General features: G+C 41.7%; 1 pseudogene; it reads right to left on the bottom strand.

Moving 5' to 3' along the window:
- Positions 1-1,509: 1,509 nt before the first annotated feature.
- On the bottom strand, positions 1,510-6,671 carry LOC102846517 (annotated as a pseudogene).
- Between the last annotated feature and the right edge of the window lie 2,596 nt (positions 6,672-9,267).

Raw genomic sequence — 9,267 nt, 5'->3', positions numbered from 1 at the left:
TCGCATGCTATGTATCAGAGAGCTGGACAGTGACTAGGAATGATAGGAGAATTGATGCCTTTGAGCTGTGGTGTTGGAGAATAGTATTGAATACGCAATTGACTGCTAAGAGAACCAACAGGTTTGTCCTAGAGAAGGTGAAAGGAGGCTACTCCTTGGCGGCAAGGATTCTGAAGCATCTTCTGACATACTTAGGGCATGCTGTAAGGAGGGACCAGTCCTTGGAGAGGGACGTCATGCTTGGGAGGGTGGAGGGGCAGCGCAGAAGAGGAAGACCCTAGACATGATGGACTGAGTCAGTGACTGGGGTAATGAGAGTAGGTGTGTTGGAGGCAGTGCGATGGGCACAAGATAGAGCAGGGTTTAGGGCTGTTGTACATAGGGTGGCTGTGAGTTAAGGTGACTTGACAGCACATAAAAACGACAAAGGAAAAAATCATGTGAATGTCAAACCATATTCTATTGTTGAAATAAAACCTAAAGTAATCCCAGGAGATGCAGTTCTAGAGATTGGAGAAGTAATTCCACCCATGAAAGACTTTTCGGATCAACATCATTGAAGATTGCTTAAATATTTCAAAGATTAATGAGCCTAATCCCTCTATTATTACCATGTTAATGAAGGCATTTTTTGGAAGAGTTTTAAAATAAACTTATATGTGTTTACTCTTCAAAAAGAACAGTGCTGTTATGCTGGATGTATCCTTTAGTTACTGAGACATTTGACTAAACATCACTTCTGCCTATGTCACCCACGTTGTGTAAAATTTTACAAGTTGATTTTTTTTTCAGTTTTGCATAGTTGTTCACTGTTTGACTATATTATAGTTTTTCTATCCACTTGTTTGTTGGGTAAAAAGTGGTTCTGGAACACGGGAGAGAAGCCTGATCCCTTGGGATTTGCTTACATGCTACTGAGAGTTTCTGGGACAATTCTCCTTTGTGAAGTTGGCAAAAGTCAGATGTAGCTATCTCCTGGTGGCCCTTACTATGTTTATAGATGTTACTTAGACAAATTAACTTTTTAAAATATGTAAGCAAACTCTTGTACTTTTAAAGGCCTATTCTTTAAAAAGAGGATGGCCAGTCCTGCTTCTTAGCCTGTCTTCATCAAGGGGCTTTGCTACTCTTATGGTATTTGATACACCAGTGGCATAGCTTTAAAGGAGCATAGCAACTCACAAGTCATCACACGACAGCAAACTGACAGACAAGTCCTGTACCACATAGAATAGACTCAAGGCACGATCTTTCTGATCCCTGGCTTCAAGATTGCCCAAAGCTGATAGGACGCAGCACTGCTCGAGGTGAGTTCTTAGGTTTCATTATTCTGGGTTGAAATAGTTTCTTTTATTCTATTTAATTCATTTTTACAATGGTGGAATTGCACAGAAAGCTTACAAATCAAAACTGATTTTCCAGACACTCACTCATAGGTAGTCATGGCCGTTGAATGATGATACCAATAACCTTTTATAAACTTTTAGGCAACTTCTTGCATAAGGATATTCAATTAAACGGGCCTCCATGTGTGGATTCTTTTATGTGGACCTGGAGCTGACTTGAGTGTGAAAAAGTTTCCCCACATTTCATACATTGTTAAGGGTTTTTCCTCCTGTGTGAATCCTTGCATTTATAGTTAGAGAAGCGATGTGAGAAAACGTTTTGCCACATTCCTTACATGAATAGGTTTTTCTCTGGTGTGAATTCTTCTATGTGAGGTAAGACTATTAAAGTATGCAAAAGTTTTCCCACACTCGTTACATGCATAAGGTTTCTCTCCTGTGTGAATTCTTCCATGTACTGTTAGAATAGCCAGCCGAGAAAAGGCTTTCCCACATTCCTTACATTCAAAAGGTCTCTCTCCTGTGTGAATTCTAAGGTGATCAGTGAGCTGACTTGATTGTGAAAATCCTTTTCCACATTCCTTACACGCATAAGGTTTCTCTCCTGTGTGAATCCTTCTATGTACGGTTAGAGAAGCCAGCCGAGAAAAGGCTTTCCCACATTCCTTACATTCGAAAGGTCTCTCTCCTGTGTGAATTCTAAGGTGATCAGTGAGCTGGCTTGATTGTGAAAATCCTTTCCCACATTCCTTACACTGATAAGGTTTCTCTCCTGTGTGAATTCTTGTGTGTACAGTTAGAGAAGCCAAGTAAGGAAAGGCTTTGCCACACTCCTTACATGCGTAAGGTTTCTCTCCCGTATGAATTCTTCGATGTGAGGTGAGCCTGTGTAAGTATGTAAAACTTTTCCCACATTCCTTACACGCATAAGGTTTCTCTCCTGTATGAATTCTTTCATGTGCCGTTAGAGAAATGAGCCGAAAAAAGGCTTTCCCACATTCCTTACATTCGAAAGGTCTCTCCCCTGTGTGAATTCTAAGGTGATTAGTGAGCCGACTTGATTGTGCAAAAGCTTTCCCACATTCCTTGCACTGATAAGGTTTCTCTCCTGTGTGATTTCTTGCATGTATAGTTAGAGACACAGGGTGAGAAAAGGTTTTCCCACATTCCTTACATTCATAAGGTTTCTCTCCTGTATGAATTCTTCTATGTCGTGAGAGAGTGTGCGAGTGTGTAAAGGTTTTCCCACATTCGTCACACGCGTAAGGTTTCTCTCCTGTGTGAATCCTTCCATGTGCAGTTAGAGAAACCAGCCGAGAAAAGGCTTTCCCACACTCCTTACATTCAAAAGGTCTCTCTCCTGTGTGAATTCTAAGGTGATGAGTGAGCTGACTTGATTGTGAAAATCTTTTCCCACATTCCTTACACTGATAAGGTTTCTCTCCTGTATGAATTCTTGTATGCACAGTTAGAGAAGCCAGGTAAGGAAAGGCTTTCCCACATTCCTTACATTCATAAGGTTTCTCTCCTGTATGAATTCTTCGATGTGCAGTGAGCATGTGTAAGTACGTAAAAGTTTTCCCACACTCGTTACACGCGTAAGGTTTCTCTCCTGTATGAATGCGTTTGTGTGCTGTTAGAGAAGCCAGCCGAGAAAAGGCTTTCCCACATTCCTTACATTCAAAAGGTCTCTCTCCTGTGTGGATTCTAAGGTGATTCGTGAGCTGACTTGATTGCGCAAAAGCTTTCCCACATTCCTTACACTGATAAGGTTTCTCTCCTCTGTGATTTCTTGCATGTATAGTTAGAGAAACAAGGTGAGAAAAGGTTTTACCACATTCCTTGCACTTATAAGGTTTCTCTCCTGTATGAATTCTTCCATGTACAGTTAGAGAGATTAGCCGAGAAAAGGCTTTCCCACATTCCTTACATTCAAAAGGTCTCTCTCCTGTGTGAATTCTAAGGTGATGAGTGAGCTGACTTGATTGTGAAAAGGTCTTCCCACATTCCTTACACTGATAAGGTTTCTCTCCTGTGTGATTTCTTGCATGTATAGTTAGAGAAACAAGGTGAGAAAAGGTTTTTCCACATTCCTTACACTCATAAGGTCTCTCTCCGGTATGAATTCTTCTATGTCGTGTGAGAGTATGTGAGTGTGTAAAGGTTTTCCCACATTCGTTACACGCATAAGGCTTATCTCCTGTATGAATTCTTCCATGTACAGTGAGAGAAATGAGCTGGGAAAAGGCTTTTCCACATTCCTTACATACAAAAGGTCTCTCTCCCGTGTGAATTCTAAGGTGATGAGTGAGCTGACTTGATTGTGAAAATCTTTTCCCACATTCCTTACACTGGTAAGGTTTCTCTCCCGTGTGAATCCTTGCATGTGTAATGAGAGAAGAAAGGAAACGAAATGTTTTCCCACACTCCTTACAGGCATAAGGTTTCTCCCCTGTATGAATTCTCCTGTGTAAACTGAGACTATTTGAGTGTGTAAATGTTTTCCCACATACCTTACATTCATAAGGTTTGTCCCCTGTATGAATTCCAGAATGTTCCGTTAGAGAAGCCAGCCGAGAAAAAGCTTTACCACATTCCTTACATACATAAGGTCTGTCCCCTGTATGAATGATTCTATGTTGAGTGAGCTGGCTAGACTGCAAAAATGTTTTCCCACATTCCTTACATGGATAAAGTTTCTCTCTTGTGTGAATTCTTACATGCGTTGTAAGAGAAGCAAGGTAAGGAAAGGTCTTCCCACACTCCTGGCATTCATAAGGTCTCTCTCCTGTATGAATTCTTCTATGTACAGTGAGACTATTTGAGTGTGTAAAGGCCTTCCCACATTCCTTACATGCGTAAGGTTTCTCTCCTGTATGAATTCTTCTATGTAAAGTGAGATTGTGGGATTTTGTAAATGTTTTCCCACATTCCTTACATTCATAAGGTTTCCCTCCGGTGTGAACTCCAGAATGTTCCGTTAGAGAAGCTAGCCAAGAAAAAGTCTTACCGCGCTCCTTACACTCATAAGGTGCACCCCCTGGATGAATTTTTCTATGTTCAGTGAGCTGATTAGATTGTGAAAATGTTTTCCCACAGTCCTTACGCTGATAAAGTTTCTCTCCTGGGTGAATTTTCCTGTGTGAAGTGAACTGACTCGCGTGTGAAAATGTTTTCCCACATTCCTGACATTCATAAGGTCTCTCTTGTGTGTGGATTCTATGATGTTTAGTGAGGTGAGTTGATCGAGTCAAGGTTTCCTCATAATCATTACATTCGTAAGGTTTCTCTGCTGTGTGATGTCTTCCATGTGCCGTGATCTGATTTGATTGCGAAAATGCCTTCCTACATTCTTTATGTTCGTTGGGTTTCTCTGCGATATGTGTTCTTGCATGTCTAGTTAGGGGTAAGAAAGAAAAGAAGAAGAAAAAAAGAATGGATTTTATACATATGGGACTCTGATAAAGCCAAGCTACCCTCTGAATTCTTCTGTCCACTGTCCTGTCTTGATGTTGGGAGGGGAGAAGGAATTTCCTATCTTCTGTACATTCATAAAGCTGGTCTAAATCGTTAACTGTTTCATGAAAATCTAAAGGAAAATAATTCATATAAATTTCTGAACTCTCTACATTCCCGTCGATCTACCACATGTCTTCAAAATTATGAGAAGACACAGAAATCTTTGCTCCATTTATCACATACAATAGGTGGTCATAGCAAGATGAGTCCTCAACAGCTGTATGCCTAGATAATTTCTTTGCAAACAGAAAACATTTCAAAATCTAATGCAGGTTTCCCTGGGTGATGGTCTGCAATGCCTTCACCCAGCTCCTCTACTCTGTGATGTCTGGTAAAAACAGACCACTCTCAGGTGTAAGTAGGAGTGTTAACATTTGCACATAATAAAACACAAAGAAGCTGGTATATGGGGGTTTTCCCTCAGGATTCTCAAATTTCTCAATCGAGCAAAGTTACAACTCCTGTAATTCTTTTCATAACCCGTAAGACCTTCTGAGATCTGTTTTCCAAGCTACTGTTTCCTACACGGTTTTGGAGGGGTTTTTTTTTATTTGATTGAAACTCACCTCAAAGACTCCTCTTGGTTTTCTTCTGAATCTTCTTTGCCACACAATGCTGTCATCTGCTGTACCATAGAAGGCCAGGGATTGGTAGTCTTTAAGAATTTCAACTGTGTATATTCACAGGTTAAAGCTTCTCTTTCACTAATGTTTTGAATACCTGCCAAGAACCACATTTAATAATATAAAAGCCAAAGGCAAGGAAGTCTTAGAGAACAGATATTGGAGAGCATATCATAATGTGGGCCCAGTTTTCAGATTCCGCACGGTAACAATGGCTAACAAACTATTCTCCAGAAAACAGTTAAGGGAAAAGACAAAGAAATAATGACATAATTTGGTTTCCTTCAGGTGGGTAAATAAAAAGATGACTCACAGAGTACACATATTACGTCTCACAGTACAACCGCAACATCACCAATATACAGAAAATGACAGAGTCCACACACATGAAACACTATAAAGACATCACACATATCACAGAGTACACACCCCCCATCACACAGTAGGCACACATCACGTAGCATGCACACTGCACACTGACAACATCACACAGCGCACACACAGACATCACACAATCAGCATCACACAGCACAAACAAAACATCACATATAACACACAGACATCACACAGTTACACACACAACTGCCTCCATGATAGGGCTACAGGTGGAAAAAGAACCTGCAATGATCAGTTGTCTCCTGGAAAGAAAAAAGACTTTTTCTATTTCATGAACATAAATGCACTTTTTTCTATTTCATGCACAGAAATGCAAGTATCTGAAAAGGGATCCCCCATTAATTCATAAATTCCCAGAACACTGGTCCTTAACCATGAATCCTACTGACCCAAAGATGTTTCCCTGGCTTCTGACTGAAGAAGTTGATGCGTACGCTTACAAGAGTGACTGACCTGAATCCATGCAATGCCATGAAAACAAAATGTACTATCAGACGCAGAATCTGACACAAATGAGTCATTGTTCAGATGTCATTGCTAAAAGCCTGGTGTCCATGCATGGATTCTTGAACACTGTATTCAAATTTTTCAGCCCCAATTGACGGTTCATGTGTCAATTGTGTGTGTTTTAAAGACTTTTTAAAACATAGAGAAGGCTATTTTTACCTAGGAAGTCCAAATTTTGCACAGTTTCCATCGTCACATCCCCGTAGAGTTTCTTCTGAGCATCATTCAGTAGAGCCCACTCTTCCTGGCTGAAGAGGATGATTACGTCTTTCAGGAACATCGGTGCCTGAAACATGTAAGATAGTTTAGGTCCCAAAGCTACAAAAATGTCACTATTGTTTACAAGAACAAAAAAAATGACCTAAGAGACAGAACACTAAGAAATTGTATGGATATAACAAAAATACTATTTTCTACCAAACTCTAGTCAGGAAATCTGACTTCAGACATGTTCCTTAACTTATTGCATTTACTTCCTCACTGATCCAATCCTATCCATCCGATTGATTACATACAGATTTATTACAACCTGTGCAATACTGTGGGTGTGAATATTTGTATAATACAAAAGAAACAGCACAAAGTACAAACATGTCTGCATTCTGAAACGTCTCTTCCACTGTGATTTTCTGTCTGTGAAATCCAGGAGGGTCCACTGTGAGTTGGTTCTCACGCCACAGGACTGACAGTGACTCTGCACAAACACAGAAGACCTTGTGCAAGATTTAACCAGGAATATAGGTGGCTGGCACTGTCAAGAGGGGCGGCCTGATGAACCCAGGGCCATGTCCAAGGTAGGAAATTCTTGGGAATGACTTGGGGAACCACGACATGTCACAGGCAAATCAGTAAGGTCCATTCACACACAAGACTAAAGCGAAGGCGTATGTAGAATTCAGAAGACCCATATCCCACAAATATGAATACTGCGATAGCCCATTCAATGAAACCACTCAGAAGAAAATGGTTTGAATGTGTCCGGGAGTCACAGTAGATTATACCAGGTAGTGTCTCTCTCTTCCCCATTCGCTTCTTTAGATACCTATTCAAACTGGTGGCAATGGTGGGTGTGAACGGCCAGAGGGTTTGCCTCTGAGTTACTTCTCTGTTTCCTTATTATCCTAAACAATATAGCTCTACAAGACACTGCTCTTGGGTATGAGCTGTGAAAGGGTGACATCATATTACTATGACCCATGAAACCCCCATTGTGATTGTGAAGCTGTTGGAAGACCACAAAGCTATGGTGCTCAAATAGACATGGTGACCAGAGGAAGGAAGCAGGGAGGGAGGTAGAGGAAATCATCTCTCAGGACAAAGATACCAACTGATCTAGAAAGTTAACCAGAGTGGAAACTATATCCCCAGATCCTTCAACGTCTGTATATCAAATACTCAGCTTCTCTGCCTAAAGAGAACTTTATATTCTAGTGCACGCATTCAACACTCTTTGACTCAGTGTCCTCAACCAGGAAGCCGCTGACCATGCAGGAGGTTTTGTGAGGCTGGAAAGTGCATAAGGAAAGAACGTCCATCCTCTCATGTAGTAAGTGAAGGACCAGAAAGGTGTCTGTTGGGCTCAGCAGCACCACCATTCCCATGGAAGACAACAGAGAAGAGACAAAAGGTTGTTTTGTTGTTGTTGCTATGTGCCATTGAGTCGTTTGAGACTCATAGCGACCCTATGTACAAGAGCCTTAAACGCCGTTCTATGCTGTGCCAACCTCGCTGTCTCAAACGCATTCATTCCCACCACTCCACTCACAGAATTGATCCACCTCATCGAGGGTCTTCCTCTCCTGTGCCGTCCCTCCACTCTGCCAAACATGATGTCCTTCTCCAAGGACCAGTCCCTCCTTGCAACATGCCCAAAGTATGTCAGACGTAGCTTCAGAATCATTGACTCCAGGGAACATTCTGGCTTTACCCTCTCCAGGACAAACCTGTTTGTTCTCCTAGCAGTCCATGGTCTATTCAACACTCTTCTCCAGCACCACAGCTCAAAGGCATCAACTCTCTTTCTATCATTGCTATTCACTGTCCAACTCTCCGATGCATAGCACGTAACTGCAAAGACTATAGCCTGGATCAGGTGCACCTTAGTCTCCAGCCTGACGTCGTTGCACTTCAGTACTCTTGAGAGGTCCCTCACAGCTGACTTTCCCAATGCAATTCGTCTCCTGATTTCCTGGCTGCTGTTACCAAGAGTGTTGACTGTGGAGCCAAGCAAACTAAAACTGTTAACTATCTCAGTCTCTTGACCATCCATACTGATGCTGTCAATTGGCCCAGTGGTAAGAATCTTTGTTTTCTTGATGTTGAGCTTCAATCCATATTGAAGGCTGCAGTCCTTGACCCTCTGCAGCAAGCGCTTCAGGTCCTCCTCAGTTTCAGCGAGCAGGGTTGTGTCACCTGCATTACGCAGGTTGTTGACGATTCTTCCACCAATCCTGATGCCACATTCCTCCTCGTGTAGCCCAGCGTCCTGGATGATCTGTTCTGCATACAGATTGAAAAGCTATGGAGACAGAATACATCCCTGACACACCCTCTTTCTTAAATTTGAACCATGTAGTGTCTGTCTCTTTGCTCTGTTCTGACGACTGCCTCTTAGTCCAAGTATAGGTTTCACATTAGCACAGTCAAATGTTCTGGGATTTCCATTCTTCTCAGAGTCAGCCACAGCTTGTTGTCATCTACACAGTCAAAAGCCTTTGAATAGTCAATGAAGCACAGATAGACATTCTTCTGGTATTCTCTGCTTTCTGCCAAGATTCATCTAACATTAGCTATAATATCCCTAGTACCATGACCTCTTCTAAATCCAGCCTGCACATCTGGCAGTTCTTTGTTGACAGATTGTTCCAAATGTTTCT

Source organism: Elephantulus edwardii, unplaced genomic scaffold, assembly GCF_000299155.1.
Source record: "Elephantulus edwardii isolate Elephantulus edwardi_28Jun2011 unplaced genomic scaffold, EleEdw1.0 scaffold00462, whole genome shotgun sequence".
Lineage (NCBI taxonomy): Eukaryota > Metazoa > Chordata > Mammalia > Macroscelidea > Macroscelididae > Elephantulus > Elephantulus edwardii.
Note: the sequence above shows the minus strand (reverse complement) of the source record. Positions and strands in the feature narration are given on the sequence as shown.